Here is an 18,546-nt window from a genome sequence, read left to right as displayed (position 1 = left end):
TATATATGGATATATATTCACACACACTATATGTATGATGTATGTATATATATACTACATGTATGCATACATATTAGTATTATATGCATACATATTAGCACATATATATATATGTTTACACACACACACACACACACACACACACACACACACACACACACACACTGTCTTTCTGGCCCTGAGGTTGTGCATGTTGCCTGATTTTATGGTGTCAGTGTCTCTTGTCATCTCAGTTGAGGACACCCCACTCTAAATTTCAATCCAGTGGAAACTAGACTCTCTCTCTGCCTCTCAGTGACTTTTTAGGAAAGGACCATGCTAAGGGAGCTAAATTAGACACCAGGGGCACTCAGACATGGATCTCTTATTAAGTCTCCCAAAAGGATCATTTTGATATCCCACCCTTAGTGGAGGTAACATTTTATCTCCTTACCAAAAGAACAGGAATTTTAAAAACATTTCATCAACCATGTCTTTAAAGGTGATAGTAAAAAAAAAAAAAAAAAAAAAGCTTTCAGTGTAAACTAAATCTACAATAGCCTTTAATGCTTTTCTCTTTTTCCCTTCCTTTGCTTTTTCTTCTTTTAACATCTTTATTGGAGTATAATTGCTTCACAATGTTCTGTTAGTTTCTGCTGTAAAACAAAGTGAATCAGCTGTATGTATACATCTATCCCCATATCCCCTCCCTCTTGCATCTCCCTCCCACCCTCCCTATCCCACCCCTCTGGGTGGTCACAAAGCACCAAGCTGATCTCCCTGTGCTATGCAGCTGCTTCTCACTAGCTATCTGTTTTATATTTGGTAGTGTATATATGTCCATGCCACTCTCCCACTTCATCCCAGCTTACCCTTCCCCCTCCCCATGTCCTGAAGTGCATTCTCTACATCTTTATTCCTGTCCTGCCCCTAGGTTCTTCAGAACCATTGTTTTTTTAGATTCCGTGTATATGTGTTAGCATACGGTATTTGTGTTTCTCTTTCTCACTTACTGCACTCTGTATGACAGACTCTAGGTCCATCCAACTCACTACAAATAACTCAGTTTCATTTCTTTTTAGGGCTGAGCAATAGTCCATTGTATATATGTGCCACATCTTCTTTATTCATTCATCTATTGGTGGACATTTAGGTTGCTTCCATGTCCTGGCTATTGTAAATAATGCTGCAATGAACATTGTGGTACATGTCCCTTATTGAATTACGGTTTTCTCAGGGCATATGCCCAGTAGTGGGACTTCTGGGTCGTATGGTAGTTCTATTTTTAGTTTTTTAAGAAACGTACATACTGTTCTCCATAGTGGCTGTATCAATTTACATTCCCTCCAACAGTGCAAGAGGGTTCCCCTTTCTCCACACCCTCTCCAGCATTTATCGTTTGTAGATATTTTGATGATGGCCTATCTGACTGGTGTGAGGTGATACCCCATTTTGGTTTTGATTTGCATTTCTCTAATGATTCGTGATGTTGAGCATCCTTTCATGTGTTTGTTGGCAATCTGTATATCTTCTTTGGAGAAATGTGTATTTAGATCTTCTGCCCATTTTTAAATTGGGTTGTTTGTTTTTTTGATATTGAGCTGCATGACTGCTTGTATATTTTGGAGATTAATCCCTTGTCAGTTTCTTCATTTGCAAATATTTTCTCCCATTCTGAGGGTTGTTTTTATATCTTATTTATGGTTTCCTTTGCTGTGCAAAAGATTTTAAGTTTTATTAGGTCCCATTTGTTTATTTTTGACTTTATTTCTATTTCTCTAGGAGGTGGGTCAAAAATAATCTTGCTGTGATTTATGTCACACTTGGTTCTGCCTATGTTTTCCTCTAATAGTTTGATAGTGTGTGGCCTTACATTTAGGTCTTTAATCCATTTTGAGTTTATTTTTGTGTATGGTGTTAGGGAGTGTTCTAATTTCATTCTTTTACCTGTAGCTGTCCAGTTTTCACAGCACCACTTATTGAAGAGGCTGCCTTTTCTCCATTGTATATTCTTGCCTCCTTTGTCAAAGATAAGGTGAGTGAAAAATGCCAATGGTAGTTTGATAGGGATTGCACTGAATCTGTAGATTGCTTTGGGTAGTATAGTTATTTTCACAATGTTGTTTCTTCCAATCCAAGAACATGGTATATCTCTCCATCTGTTGGTATCATGTTTAATTTCTTTCATTAGTGTCTTATAGTTTTCTGCATATAGGTCTTTTGTCTCCCTAGGTAGGTTTATTCCTAGGTATTTTATTCTTTTTGTTGCAGTGGTAAATGGGAGAGTTTCCTTAATTTCTCTTTCAGATTTTTCATCATTACTGTATAGGTATGCAAGAGATTTCTGTGCATTAATTTTGTATCCTGCGACTTTACCAGATTCATTGATTAGGTCTAGTAGTTTTCTTGTAGCATCTTTAGGATTCTCAATGAATACTATCATGTCAACTGCAAACAGTGACAGTTTTAATTCTTCTTTTCTGATTTGTATTCCTTTTTTTTCTTTTTCTTCTCTGGTTGCTCTGACTAAAACTTCCAAAACTATGTTGAATAATAGTGGTGAGAGTGCGCAACCTTGTCTTGTTCCTGATCTTAGAGGAAATGGTTTCTGTTTTTCACCATTGAGAATGACGTTGGCTGTGGGTTTGTCATATACGGCCTTTATTATGTTGAGGAAAGTCCCCTCTATGCCTACTTTCTGCAGGGTTTTTATCATAAATGGGTGTTGAATTTTGTCAAAAGCTTTTTCTGCATCTATTGAGATGATCATATGGTTTTTATCCTCAGTTTGTTAATATGGTGTATCACATTGATTGATTTGCATATATTGAAGAATTCTTGCATTCCTGGGATAAACCCCACTTGATCATGGTGTATGATCCTTTTAATGTGCTGTTGGATTCTGTTTGCTGTATTTTTGTTGAGGATTTTTGCATCTATGTTCATCAGTGATATTGGCCTGTAGTTTTCTTTTTTTGTGACATCTTTGTCTGGTTTTGGTATCAGGGTGATGGTGGCATCATAGAATAAGTTCGGGAGTATTCCTCCCTCTGCTATATTTTGTAAGAGTTTGAGAAGGATAGGTGTTAGATCTTCTCTAAATGTTTGATAGAATTCACCTGTGAAGCCATCTGGTCCTGGGCTTTTGTTTGTTGGAATATATTTAATCACAGTTTCAATTTCTGTGCTTGTGATTGGTCTATTCATATTATCTATTTCTTCCTAGTTCAGTCTTGGAAAGTTGTGCATTTCTAAGAATTTGTCCATTTCTTTCAGATTGTCCATTTTATTGGCATACAGTTGCCTGTAGCAATTTCTCATGTTCCTTTGTATTTCTGCAGTGTTCATTGTTACTTCTCCTTTTTCATTTCTAATTCTATTGATTTGAGTCTTTTCCCTTTTTTTCTTGATGAGTCTGCTAATGGTTTATCAATTTTGTTTATCTTCTTAAAGAACCAGCTTTTAGTTTTATTGATCTTTGCTATCGTTTCCTTCATTTCTTTTTCATTTATTTCCTATCTGATCTTTATGATTACTTTCCTTCTGCTAACTTTTGGGGTTTTTTTGTTCTTTCTTCTCTAATTGCTTTAGGTGTAAGGTTAGGTTGTTTATTTGAGTTGTTTCTTGTTTCTTGAAGTAGGATTGTATTGCTATAAACTTCCCTCTTAGAACTGCTTTTGCTGCATCCCGTAGGTTTTGGGTCATTATGTTTTCATTGTCATTTGTTTCTAGGTATTTTTTGATTTCCTCTTTGCTTTCTTCAGTGATTTCTTGGTTATTTAGTAGTGTATTGTTTAGCCTCCATGTGTTTGTATTTTTTACAGTTTTTTTCCTGTAGTTGATATCTAGTCTAATAGCGTTGAGGTTGGAAAAGATACTTGATATGATTCCAATGTTCTTAAATTTACCAAGGCTTGATTTGTGACCCAAGATATGATCTGTCCTGGAGAATGTTCCATGATCACTTGAGAAGAAAGTGTATTCTGTTGTTTTTGGATGGAATGACTTATAAGCATCAAGTCTATCTGGTCTTATGTGTCATTTAAACCTTGTGTTTCCTTATTTATTTTCATTTTGGATGACCTGTCCCTTGGTGCAAGTGGGGTGTTAAAGTCTCCTACTATGATTGTGTTACTGTTGATTTCCCCTTTTATGGCTGTTAGCACTTACTTTATGTATTGAGGTGCTCCCATGCTGGGTGCATAAATATTTACAATTGTTATGTCTTCTTCTTGGATTGATCCCTTGATCATTATGTGGTGTTCTTCTTTGTCTCTTGTAATAGTCTTTATTTTAAAGTCTATTTTGTCTGATATGGGAATTGCTACTCCAGCTTTCTTTTGATTTCCATTTGCATGGAATAGCTTTTTCGATCCCCTCACTTTCTGTCTGTGTGTGTCCCTAGTTCTGAAATGGGTCTCTTGTAGACAGCATATATATGGGTCTTGTTTTTGTATCCATTCAGCCAGTCTATGTCTTTTGGTTGGAGCATTTAATCCATTTACCTTTAAGATAGTTATCGGTATGTATGTTCCTATTACTATTTTTTGAATTGGTTTGGATTTGTTATTGTAGGCCTTTTCCATCTCTTGTGTTTCCCACCTAGAGAAATTCCTTTAGCATTTGTTGTAAAGCTGGTTTGGTGATGCTGAATTCTCTTAGCTTTTGCTTGTCTGTAAAGGTTTTGATTTCGCCGTCAAATGTGAATGAGATCCTTGTTGGGTAGAGTAATGTTGGTTGAAGGTTTTTCCCTTTCATCTCTTTAAATATGTCCTGCCACTCCCTTCTGGCTTGCAGAGTTTCTGCTGAAAGATCAGCTGTCCACCTTATGGGGTTTCCCTTGTATGTTATTTGTTGCTTTTCCCTTGCTGCTTTTAATATGTTTTCTTTGAATTTAATTTTTGATAGTTTGATAATATGTGTCTTGTCATTTTTCTCCTTGTATTCATCCTGTTTGGGACTCTCTGTGCTTCCTGGACTTGATTGACTATTCCCTTTCCCATGTTAGGGAAGTTTTCAACTATAATCTCTTCAAATATTTTCTCAGACCGTTTCTTTTCCTCCTCTTCCTCTGGAACCCCTATAATTCGAATGTTGGTGCATTTAATATTGTCCCAGAGGTCTCTGAGACTGTCCTCAATTCTTTTCATTCTTTTTTCTTTATTCTGCTCCTATTACAGTTATTTCCACTATTTTATCTTCCAGGTCACTTATCCATTCTTCTGCGTCAGTTATTCTGCTATTGATTCCTTCTAGAGTATTTTTTTTTTTTTTTTTTTTTTTGCTGTTCGCTGGCCTCTCACTGTTGTGGCCTCTCCTGTTGCGGAGCACAGGCTCCGGATGCGCAGGCTCAGTGGCCATGGCTCACGGGCCCAGCCGCTCCGCGGCATGTGGGATCTTCCCAGACTGGGGCACGAACTCGTATCCCCTGCATCAGCAGGCGGACTCTCAACCACTGCGCCACCAGGGAAGCCCCCTTCTAGAGTATTTTTGATTTACTTTATTATGTTGTTCATCATTGTTTGCTCTTTAGTTCTTCTAGTTTCTTGTTAAATGTTTCTTGTATTTTCTCCATTCTATTTCCGAGATTTTGGATCATGTTTACTATCATTACTCTCAATTCTTTTTCACTTAGACTGCCCATTTACTCTTCATTCATTTAGTCTGGTGGGTGTTTACCTTGCTCCTTCTTCTGCTGCATATTTCTCTGTCTTCTCATTTTGTTAATTTTCTGTGTTTGGGGTCTTCTTTTCACAGGCTGAAGGTTCATAGTTCCCTTATTTCTGGTATCTGTCCCCAGTGTGTGAGGTTTGTTCAGTGCCTTGTGCAGGCTTCCTGGTGGAGGGGACTGGTGCCTGTGTTCTGATGGGTGGGGCTGGATCTTGTCCTTCTGGTGGGCAGGGTTGTGTCCGGTGGTGTGTTTTGGAGTGTCTGTGAACTTGGTATGATTTTAGGCAGCCTCTCTGCAAATTGGTTGGTTTGTGTTCCTTTTTAGCTAGTTGTTTGGCCTGGGGCGTCCAGCACTGGAGCTTGCTGGCCGTTAGGTGGAGCTGGGTCTTAATGTTGAGATGAAGAGCTCTGGGAGAGCTCTCACGAATTGATATTATGTGGGGATGGGAGGTTTCTGGTGGTCCAATGTCCTGGACTTGGCCCTCCCATCTCAGAGGGTCAGGCCTGACACCTAGCTGGAGCACCAAGGCCCTACTAGCCACATGGCTCAGAAGAAAAGGAAGAAAGAAAAAAAAAAAAATGAACGCACAAAACCCTAGGACAAATGGTAAAAGCAAACCTAAACAGACAAAATCACACAAAGAAGCATACAGATACAAACTCACGAAAAGAGAAAAAGGAAAAACAATAAATTAAAAATAAATTAAAAATACAAAAAAAGAAAATAAAAGGAAGAGAGCAACCAAACCAATAAACAAATCCACCAATTATAATAAGCATTAAAAACTAAACTAAGATAAACATAAAACCAGAAACAAATTAGATGCAGAAAGCAAACCCCAAGTCTACAGTTGCTCCCAAAGTCCACCACCTCAATTTTGGGAACATTCATTGTCTATTCAGGTATTCTGCAGATGCAGGGTTTATCAAGTTGATTGTGGGGATTTAATCTGCTGCTTCTGAGGCTGCTGGGAAAAATTTCCCTTTCTCTTCTTTGTTATCACAGCTCCTGGGGTTCAGCTTTGGTTTTGGCCCCACCTCTACATGTAGGCCACCATCAGGAGTCTATTCCCTGCCCAGACAGGAGGAGGTTAAAGCAGCTGCTGATTAGGGCTGTCTTGCTCACTCAGGCTGGAAGAGGGAGGGGTATGGTAGTATAGTTGGAATGCAGGGTGAGCCTGCAGCAGCAGAGGCTGGCATGACATTGCAACAGCCTGAGGCGCACTGTGTTTTCTTCTGGGGAAGTTGTCCCTGGATCTCGGGACCCTGGCAGTGGCATGCTGCACAGGTCCCAGGGGGGTGTGGGTAGTGACCTGTGCTCGCACATAGGATTCTTGGTGGCAGTGGCAGCAGCATTAGTGGTTCATGCCCATCTCTGGGATCTGAGCTGATAGCTGCGGCTCACGCCCATCTCTGGAGCTCGCTTAGGCAGTGCTCTGCCTTCTGTGGGCATGTGGGGAAGGAATCCCTTTTCCTCATGCACCTGGAAACAATGGTCTCTTGCCTCTTTGGCTGGTCCAGACTTTTTCCTGGACTCCCTCCTGGCTGTGGTGCACTAGCCCCTTCATGGTGTCTTCACACAGCCAACCCTGGTCTTCTCCCTGGGATCCGACCTCCGAAGCCTGAGCCTCACCTCCCAGCCCCCGCCCGCCCTGGCGGGTGAGCAGACAAGCCTCTCAGGCTGGTGAGTGTTGGTCAGCACCGATCCTCTCTACAGGAATCTGTCTGCCTTGCCCTCTGCACCCCTGTTGCTGCGCTCTCCTCTGTGGCTCTGAAGCTTCCCCCCCGCCGCCCATCCCCTGTCTCCGCCTGCGAAGGGGCTTCCTAGTGTGTGGAAACTTTTCCTCCTTCACAACTCCCTCCCAGAGGTGCAGGTCCCGTCCCTATTCTTTTGTCTCTGTTTTTTCTTTTGCCCTACCCAGGTACGTGGGGAGTTTCTTGCATTTTGGGAAGTCTGAGGTCTTCTGCCAGCATTCAGTAGGTGTTCTGTAGGAGTTGTTCCACATGTAGATGTATTTTTGATGTATTTGTGGGGAGGAAGGTGATCTCTGCGTCTTACTCCTCCGCCATCTTGAAGGTCTCTCCCGCTTTCCTTCTTATTTAAAATTAATTGTCTTAGAGTCAAAGACTCTTCTCAGTGAATAGACAGCATGAGCTGACTTACTGTGCAGTGTCAGGGCATTCCTCAGCTGTTCACCTCTATTAACCAATCGCATTCCCTCAGTGATCTGTGGTTTGCTCCCGTCTCTCCTTCAAGGCTCAGCTCAAACCTCCCCTTAAAAAGCAAGGCCTTCCCAGGCTGTTCTTAATAAAACAATGATCCCTGACTGCCCCTTCTTAGCACTCCCTATTCTCCTTCCGTCCTTGCGTTTTCTTATTGCCAACCACCCTATTTGTTGGTTTGATGGTTGTCAGCTGGCTCCACTAGAAATTGAACTCCCTAAGGATAGGGATTTTTGTGTGCTTTGTGTCCTTAGCACTGAGACTCTCTGATGCATAGTAGTTGCTCAATGAATGTTTGTTGAATGAAATGTACAAGCAAATGAAATACTTAAAGTACTGCTATTTAGTACTTTAGTACTTTTACTTAATAGCAAAAAATAAAAAATAAACACATAAACAAAAGCTGAGCATATGCTATCTCCTGCTTCTAGCACTCCTGGATTCCATCTTCTAGGACAGAAGAAAAGAAAGTAAGGCATTTACCAGTGTGGGACCAGAGTCTGTGTTAGACAAATAGGTTACGGACAAAAAAAGACAGGGAACACTATACTGTCTCTTGTAACTAGGAAACAGAGGGATGGGTCTGGGGATGCAAAACAGCTTAAGGACTGTGGCTCTCTCTCACTCTTCAGCTCTTTTCTGAGCTTCTACGGTATGTCTTGGCCTCCTCCTTCTAGTGCCATCACAGGGCAGAGGACATGGCTGCTGGGAGCTCTGGGATTATATCATTACAGCTCTCAATCAAGGGGGGAAAAGGAGTATTTTTTTCACTGTCTGCATGTAAAACTCTAGAAAATAACTCCAACTGGTCTAATTTGGCCCAACTCCTCCAACTAGGATCTAAGCTCCAAGAAAGCAGGAACTTTTTCATTTTTTGCTCACTGCTGAATTCCAAGATCTTAGAATAGCTCATGGCACAAAATAGGCACTCAATAAATAATTACTGAAGGGGAGAATGAATCACTATGACCAGGAGCAGGACACTGATTGGCAACTGTGCTCTAAGCAGAGAGGATGGGGCAGGTGTTGTTCCCCCCGTGCCCCACCAAAAATATTAACTCAGGGAGGGAAGGGATACTGGGCAGCTAAAATATTAGGTGCCTATCTTAGAGTATAAAGTCTTTTTTTTTCAGTCAGAAGTGGTGATTTTCCATTAATCTTAGAGTCCCTTCCTGGGAGAGAACAGTCTTTGGTTGAAGGGATTAAGCATTAAGGTTGAAATGAACTGTGGGCTTCTTCCAGTTATAAGCATGATGGGACAAAATGCCATTGTTTCTAGGTGCATAATTTTTATAGAAACAAAAGGATTAAAATGTAAAGGGACTGAAGGATGAATACATAGGCAAACAGATGAAGTTAGTTAACAATATTCACACTTGATTTTTAAAAATTTAAATGTAGGAAGGAATAGATGCAGTACATTTTCATAGATTGAAAGAATGAAAAGTCCTTCATGAGCAACTCCACAGCATTTACTAAAAATTTCTAAAATTGTTCGTATTTTTTGACCAGCAAAACTAGGAATTTTTCTAATTTTTCTAGATTTTCAGAAATCTCTTATAAGGAAATAATAAGAGATGTACAAAAATGTATGTAAGGTCACAATTACATTTACTTATAATAGAAAAAGAACCTCACAACTGTTAAAAAGTGGGAATTAAATAATCTATGGTGTATTTATATATAGAATAAGATAAAAATCATGTTTTAGGACACTAATAACACAGGAAATTGCTCACAGTATACTGTTAATTGAAAAATGCATGATTGTAGATCCTGATTTAGAATATGATTCCATTTTTATAAAAAAGAAAACCATCATGTTAACAGTGTGGTTCTCTTGACAGAGAATATTAAAGCATTACTGGTGGATTTGATTTTATTTTCTTCTTTGTGCTTTTTTGTGAATTTTGAATATTTACAGTAAACATGTATTTGTTTTGTAACAACATTAAACATAAAAATATTTGTTCTTCAATCTTCTTTGTATATAAAGCTTAAATAGCTAACCAATCTTACGAAGTACTCCTAGTTATATTCAACGTCTTGACATTTATAGAGAGACATTTTAAAATGCATGTATCCTGTGGACCTTTTATTTATTTTTGGTTGGAGGAATTTGATCCTGCAGCATTTGTTTTTGCAATAACTGCCCATTTCTCCACTTTTTAAATGATCTGCACTGAAATTTCCTGCAAGAAAAAGATGTGTAGAAGGTACTGCAGGGAGCCCACAGTAAATGTATCTGGATGTGAAACTTTAAATGTAACAAAAGTGTTGATTTGCTTTTGCTTATAAAATCAACCACCAAATGGGATGCTAGCAAGTACTGTGAACAGCTCAACAACGGGATCTATGGATAGAATTAGAACAATGTGGGAGGAAAGTGAAAGGTGATTTCAAGAGGACTGGTTAATTAAAGGAGTAGCAGAATGGCGCCATGCAGGTGGGAAATCAGGAACATTTCTTATTTTCATGCAAACAGACTTGGGGAAAAGAGACAAAAACTAAACAGAAACAGAGCAAATCCACTGGATTACTCAGGAAAATGTTTTCCTAAATCTGTCTTCAGTGCACCAGAGTGATTCCACAGGTCAAACTGTTGTACAGTTTAATTCAACCCAGAAAAAAGGCTTAGTGTCGCTACTGATTCGTTTTTTATGTTTAGTCCTTAAAGATACCCCAACTTTTATTTTAATTAGTGTGTTTTATTGATGGTAATGGTTTCGTGTTTGTATAACAAACCATTGACAGAAAACAATATGTTGTTTACCTGGCAGAAGAATAAAGCAGGCAGAAAAAATTGTGGAGGACTAGTCATTCAAGAATGGACGTAGACTTAAATTAGTGAAAATTGCAGCAAAAATCTTCATTAAGATTTTAATCACCTTGGGCTTCCGTGGTGGCGCAGTGGTTGAGAGTCCGCCTGCCGATGCAGGGGACACGGGTTCGTGCCCCGGTCTGGGAGGATCCCACATGCTGTGGAGCGGCTGGGCCCGTGAGCCGTGGCCGCTGAGCCTGCGCGTCTGGAGCCTGTGCTCCGCAACGGGAGAGGCCACAACAGTTAGAGGCCCGCGTACCGCAAAAAAAAAAAAGATTTTAATCACCTTAATTTTGCAAGGACTTACCATAGTTTCAGCAAGAAAGCTTGAACTCAGAAGAAGATAGATTACTCAAAATAGGTTTCCAAAAAAGAAAAAAAAGGTTTCTTGTAGGGAACTTAAGGAAACAACAATATGGGAGGACTATTTTGCTCAGAATAGTTGAAAAGTTGGAAATCTCTGTATGTTTAGTAATAGAGCAGTGGTTATATGGTACATTATGATATAGTCACTCTCTGTGATATAAGTATTAAAATGATGGTTAATAACACTCTGAGGGAGCATATAAATATTTACACCCTAATGTTAGTTAGAAATCAGAACATTAAATTATATATATAGATAGACACCCATGTATATTTATAAATAGCATATAAGGAAACATTCTAGTACATACTAGAAAAATCAATGGAAGGAAACATTCTAGTACGTACTCCATTTCATTATTTTTTCTTATCCATGCTAATAATATCAATTAGGATAGTGGTGTTTTATTTTTCATTTTCCAAAGTTTCCATATTGTGATTATATGAAAAATAACTTTAAAAAATTTACTCATATTCATCTCTAAAATTAAAAAAAAATTGCTCTGAGTCAACTGCTCTAACTATCCTTCTAAGATTAAGCTGACCTTATGTTAATTTTCTTATTTTGTAAAACATAACAAAAAGTATCAAGTTTATTATATTTTTAACATTGGCGTGGAATATTATTGTTTCCCAAGGATTCTAAATTTATTTTAAGACACAGACATTTTTTTTCTACTTAGGATTAGATGAGGTAATACATTTGGAAATTATTTAAAAAATAAAAACACTATAAAAATGAAAGCTACTCTTACCATCATCTCTGTTATTCATGGTATAAGATTGTGAATACAGTAGACACATGCTCAATAAGTGCTTATTTGATGGATGAGTGAACTCATGAAGGCTAATGGCAACTGAGGCAAAAGACGGTTTTTCCTGGGTGCTTAAGAACTGGGTAACGTTAAGTGATAATTGCATTACAGAGTTGTCTGTAAGGGGGATACAAGGATCTTCCCAAATCCAAATTTATATCTGGTTTAACCTGAGTTGAAGGGAATGTCAAAGGAAGCTTGTATTGAACGAGTCCTTTAAAGGCCGTCTAAGGGCAGCGTGGAGGGTGGGAGGTTAGATCTGTTCACCTACATAGAGGAGGGTAGGACGGAAAGAAGGATAGTATGGGCTCATAGGAACTGCAATTCTTTAATTATTTTTATTTAGCAGTACTTGGAAGAGCCAGGTCTGTCTCCACAGGCCGTATCCATGAGAAGATGCCGGAGCTGTCCATCACGACAAACTCTCCCTGCTCACCAGCAAAGGCTGCAGCCAAGATTGATGTCAAAGTCCCCCGTCTGTTAAGAGTGGAGTTGAGGTAACCACCTGGATAAGATGGATTTTAAATTTTGGTTATCTATTTAGGATAAAGAATCTACCTACCTGGATAGGATTTACTGGACTATTTGAAAACTGAGTCTGTCAGGTGAGGCCTAGACAGAAACTGGCCTATTTGAAAAACTTAGTTTAACGAGGAAAAGGATACCTCACATTAAGGAACAAAACGTATTTATGAGGTTACACGTTTGTTACAGAAACGACCCTTCTTCAACAGGTGTGAGGTCACATTTCTCCTTAGTGACCAAATTTGACTGCCTGTAGAAATTCCACTGGTTTCCAGGTTTCCCTATGTTGGTATTTCTGGGACTTCTGGGAAATGCTCACATTACAGATATCGGTCATGGTTCTTGTTGCCACCTCTGCCCTCTGTCAGTTCATTTCCTGCCAACTCGCCCCCAGCCTGCTGCTTCCCAGCCCTCTTCGTCCTGCAGCTGGATGGCCCTTGACTGTTTTCCCCAGGTGGGCACAGCCACTTCCCTTAACCCCCCATAACTGCCTGTTAGATGGTCTGAGGCTTTATGAAGACTTCGGGGTTTCAGAAGGGAATAACAGCAAAGAGAATGCAAAAAGGATTCCAGGTGCAGCAGGGTTCAAAGCCCCTCCATGAGGTCATCTACAAGGTGTACCTTTTTCCCCAACTCCCCTTTCAGTGGGGTCCCCAGCCTGCTGCCTAACCGTCCGTAGTGCAGTGCCCTTGAGCACGTTCTTACCTAGAGTCTAGCCCCCCTGCCATAAAGACCTCCAAACATTCATGTTCCCTACCTCTCCTTCCAAGATGACTAGAGATATTCATTCCCTGTAGAGAAAACTCCACAAGAAGAAGGTTTTCTCTGAAGGCTCTAGAATAAACCAGAAGTCTGAAGTTTGAGCATATTCGTGTTCCTAATTCAGTTTTTCATGACACCAACTGTGCAATGAAGAACCCAGGCCCAGCATGGACAGCACCAGTCCTGGCCTGTTCCTTTTTACCTTCTCTCTTGCACTGTAGGTGAAGAGAGCATCAGGACTCCACTCAGGCTCGTCTGTGATGCTGGCTCTTCCATTCCATCTTTGCAACTCCTGGACACAAATGCTAACAGAGACACACTTTACTCTGCCACATGCACTCGTGTATATGAATACAGCATTATAAATCACACTTAGGGAAGAAATGTTTCTCTACTGGCTATATAAACTATAGAAACATAGATCTGTTCAAAGATCTGCCCAATTTACATTTCTAGACAGACCCCAGATTGCTTCTGGGTTTACATTTAGGTCTTCCCCAGAGCCAATGGGTGGGCATTGCACAACCAAAGGACCCACTCAAGTGGGTTTTCACAGAACTAAAGAACAGTCATCAAAAGCTCAAGCCACTACCCTTGACGAGGGAGTCTGCCTGCAACTCTTCCAGCTTGAAAATAAAATATACTAAAGAAGAATTATGAGGAAAAACTAATCCTACCAAGTATTAAAATGCATAATAAAGTTAGAGTAATTAAGTCGGTTTATAATCAAGGTGTAAATAAAAAATCAGTGAAACAGACTACAGATTCTAGAAATAGACCTGCATATGTTTTCAGACTAGACATGCTGGGTAGTATTTGAAATCACTAAGGCAAAATTACATCATATAATAAATTATTTTTGGACAACTGGAAATTTGGAAACAATCCTTATGTCATGTCTTATACCAAAATAAATTCCAAATTATTAAAACATTTATACTTAAAGAATTAAGTAATGAAAGGGCTAGAAGAAAATACCAGTACTTAAAAAAATAATTTTGGAGTGGGGAAGCTCCTGGGGTGTGACATAAAACCCAGAAGTTATGAAGCACAAAGTTGACAAATCGGGTTACGTTTAAAAAATGTATAAAACTTTAGTATTTTAATAATACTTGTAAACAAAGTAAAAAAATTCAAAGATCAAAGTGGGAAAAAATGTGGATGCAAATGATAAAGATATTGTCATTTCCTATATATGTACATCATCTTACAAATCCAGAAGAGTAACTGAACAGTCCAAAAGAAAATGAGTCAAGGATATGAATAAGCAGTTCATGGAGGAAATGTGTTTCTGTAAAACTAAGGCATTATAAATGCACACTGAAGATTTATTGTGAGTAGGGATATTCCCAATTTTATTCATAATTAAAGAAATGGAGATTAAAACAATAAAATCCCATTTTCAGTTAGTGGTGAAAACTGGGCATGGACCAAACTGTGGAAAAGCAAACACTTTACCTTTAACTATTGTTGAGATCAATCTGACTTCATCTATCCGAATTTACAATGTACATACTTTTTAAGCCTAGGATTCCACTTCGAAGATCCGCGTGCACAGCTACACAAATATATGTGTACAAACAATTTAACTGCAGCATGGCTGGTAACAACAAACAACAGAAAGTCACCTAACAGTCTCTTATGAGAGGACTCATTAAATTACAGTCTGCCCAAACAATGTTCAGTTCTTAAGAAGAACAAATTAGATCTGAGCATACCGATATGGAAAAATGTCCAAATACATTAAGTTTAAAAAGCAAGCAATGGAACAGTGTGCTCTGTGTGATCCCCATTTGAATATTTAAAAAATTATTGTCTACAGAATCAGTTGCATATGTATAAATCATTTCTTAAAGGATATAAGGATATAAGTCAGGTGATAAGGAGAGGAATTTTACCTTTCATCATATACCATTCTGCATTATTGAAGATTTTACTCTGAACATGTAATATTTTTACAATATGTAGCGAATCTAATCTTTGGGACCAGTCTTGGCTAGGGCAGGCAGCCCATTACGTAGAGGAGCTCTAGGTTGACGAAGCTGGATGGGGTAAAAAGCACATGGGATCATTCCAGAAAGAATGACTTCTTACCGCCTGCCACTCTAAGGAATACAGTGTCACCAAGAACATTTGGTTAGCACTGAGGTGAAATGGGACAGTCTCTAAGTCACACAATTCCCATCTTTCCTCTTCTCTCAGCTGTGGCGCGGTGCAGAGGGTGGTCCCTGGCACAGGTCTTCCTCTCTGGGTTCTCTGGGGAGCCAGCTCTGCCCTAGGTTTGTGCTACCTTGTCATCGTACCCCGGGTCTCCCCAACCTCTTGAAAAACAAAAACAAAAAGATGGTACAAGAGAGTAGCCGTTGTAATTGAGAAGACTCCTTAGCTTCCTCTACTAGGCTACAGCATTAAGATTCTGGAAAGGTAAGAAGCCTCCCATGTCTAATTACTATAAATGATCTTATGCTTTAGAAAACATTAGCTTAATGACAACAGCTTGAGAATTGCTCAGGGAGTGTTAGGAAAAATGAGAAATTTTCGACACAGCCCGCATTTATTATCACTAGGGGAAGGAAGGACTTACAGAAGGAACTCTGACAGCTCTTGAATGTTTTTTGTCTTTCTTCTTTCTCCTTCTCTGGGAGGCCAGACATAATGCTTTCAGCTGAGTTTTCATAACTGCCTGAGGACGTGGCTGTTGAATATTTTTTTCAGCTTGCTTTCTTTTTCTTCTACACCCAAAGCAGCATTTAGGCCCCAGTCAATGGTGTGCAAATGATAGGATTCTCATGACAGGATGAGAGGCTAAGGACCTGGAAAATGTCATTAATGATAAGTCACTGCCCTCAGGGAAAAGCTGGAAGGGAGCCCAGTTCAACTTGGCAAGAGAGGAGGGTAGCCTGAGCCCCACTGGGCAGAGCGAGCAGCTGCCTCTGGCCAGCACACTTCCTCAGTCCAGAGGTATGTCCTCGAGAAGTCAGTCTTCATAGCTGCGGTAACGATTCGAGGTGCACAGCTCCCACTGGGTGGGAAAATGCTAGGGTGTGCAAGGCAGATGCTGTGCGTGTGTTAGGGGGTGTATATGTGGGCTGCGGACGGGAAAAACTGGGACCAGTTGTATTATTTCTCCTTTGGACTTTCCAAGCAGGCTCCCTGTTCAGGTGGCTTGTCTGGGAAGGACTAAATTCTCAGTCCCTCTCAGTGCGATGCAGTGATGTACCTACATGGTCACCCTGCAGAGCGTGTGTGGTGTGTGTGTGTGTGTGTGTGTGTGTGAGAGAGAGACAGACACACGGTAAAAGAAAACGATAGAGCTAGAGATACTCTGAGAAAAAGAGGCTTGAGCTTCATGTGAACTAGTTCAGACAAAGGAATTTTTGCCATATGTTTGTCAGGTAAGAGCTTCCATTTTATGCAAACTATTAATTAGGGTATAAGCTAACTTCTGATAAAACGGTTGTCTGTATTTGTTTCTGAACTCAAAGGTATTCTCCTAACCATCTCATTGGTATGGCATGATTGGTGACAGTGGAGTGTCAGAGCGAAGGAATTGAGAGCTTCTGCTTCTCACTTCAGCCCGAGTCCTCTCCTCCCTAGAAGGTTCTCTGGGAAGGGGCAACCATATGGAACATGCAGAAAGTAAGCTGAGAAAAAAGCTATATGTTTGCAAGGGGGTTTGGGCTTGAGCTCTCAGTTCATAGAACTCTGGGAAAGCTAATGGGACTGTATCAGCCTAATTTTTAATTCCCCCCCAGCTGGTTATACCCAGTCTATCACATCCGCAGCAGCAGGGGTACGGAACTACAGAGCGAGGGAGGAGAGAGAGACTGTAAGGAAAAATGCAGTTGTTTCACAATCCGAGGCCTAAAATAGCGGAGGCTGCAGATGGGCTTGAGCTCTGCTGTGGACAGGGAACAAGGGAGGGCAGAGTGGTACGGAAAACAAGCCTTGGGCCAACTTTCCACTTCATCTGCATGGCTAAGAGCAGGAAAGGGAGCTACGGCCAAGTGCATCCCACTCCCAAGTGTGCATTTGACTGCACGGAGACCCCGCTCAGCAGTGAAAGTGCCGCCATCAGTATCTTGGAGTCTGATCATCAGACTAGTCTGAGATGTCACTCCTGTTTCCAGTGGTGTTTGCAATGGGAAGGGAAGAAGCCAGTGTGTGTATGGGATGGGGGGTGGGGAGGGTAGAAGAAGGAACCTTAGAGCTTGAGGTTTGTGGAGGACCTCAGAAATCACCTCGTCCAAACCACACGTGTTGGAGATGAGGAAATATATTGAAATGAAGTGAATTCTACCAGCAGATCCAGGATTAGAACCAACGTCTTTGGCCTGGAAACCCTTCTAGTTGCCCTAAACCACTTGCAGCTGTGAAAACCACTGAGGTGACTCTGCAAATCTCAGGAAGAAAGAGCCTTGTTGGGAAATCATGTGCTGCACGAGTCCACCTCACACTCTGGACCACATTTTAGAGACCCATCATAAAAACGAATATCCCACTAATGGACAGGCTACCCCACAGTTTAAGAATCACAACATTGCTTTTATGGTGTGAATTTATATGTTTATAAGGATATTTTTTCTGAGCATGTCACATAGTTCTGGATACTGTAGAGAAGAATTGTTATTAAAATAGAGCTAGTGATGGCTCTTTTTCTTTTAAGTTTTGGCTTTGAGACCAGGCCCACTGAAGTATATAAGAAATCAACTACTGTATGAAACATGGTGGTGTTAAAAGCTCACAACTGCTTTTTCACAAACCACTGTCCTCATTTAGCAAACCCGTGGAGATGGATAAGGTAGACTCTTCCCAACTTAATGACTGTTCTTCAGAATAATTTCGTAAAAATAGACCTAGTGCAGCCCAATTATTTCCACTCTTGTCTGAAAAGCAAGTGCAAGGTCTGAAGCATGCCTTCAGGAACTAGTCCTGGGGGGTGGAATTAGTGTTGCTATGATTCTCTTGTATTTTTGATAATGAAACCTATTTATGAAAATACAGGCAGACCTCAGAGATACTGCAGGTTTGGTTTCAGGCCACCACAATAAAGCAAATATTGCAAAAAAGCAAGTCACGTGAATTTTTTAGTTTCCCAGTGTATATAAAATTATGTTTACATTATACTGTAGTCTATTACCTGTGAAATAGCATTGTGTCTAAAAAAGGTATCTACCTTAATTAAAAAATCCTTTATTGCTAAAAAATTAGACTATTATCTAAGCCTTCAGCAAGTCAAAATCTTTTTTGCTGGTGGAGGGTTTGAAATATTGTGAGAATTAGCAAAACGTGATCAGATGCTGTTGGAACAATGGTGCTGATAGACTTGCTCAATGCAGGATTGCCACAGACCTTCAGTTTGTAAGAAACACAGTATCTGTGAAG

The 18,546-nt window shown here is 40.1% G+C and overlaps 2 long non-coding RNA genes across 3 annotated transcripts in view; one reads left to right on the top strand and one right to left on the bottom strand.

Moving 5' to 3' along the window:
* The window catches only part of LOC125960952 (uncharacterized), a 275,883-nt gene that overhangs the window by 196,824 nt on the left and 60,513 nt on the right, over positions 1-18,546 (bottom strand). The gene's annotated exons all lie outside the window — the stretch shown is intronic.
* The window catches only part of LOC117196435 (uncharacterized), an 80,484-nt gene that overhangs the window by 19,022 nt on the left and 42,916 nt on the right, over positions 1-18,546 (top strand). For both annotated transcript variants that reach the window (XR_004476606.2, XR_004476605.2), the window contains exon 2: positions 12,221-12,371. This is a non-coding gene — a long non-coding RNA (uncharacterized LOC117196435). The remainder of the gene's footprint in view (positions 1-12,220; positions 12,372-18,546) is intronic.

Source organism: Orcinus orca, chromosome 14, assembly GCF_937001465.1.
Source record: "Orcinus orca chromosome 14, mOrcOrc1.1, whole genome shotgun sequence".
NCBI lineage: Eukaryota > Metazoa > Chordata > Mammalia > Artiodactyla > Delphinidae > Orcinus > Orcinus orca.
This window is presented reverse-complemented; position numbering and strand designations above follow the sequence as displayed.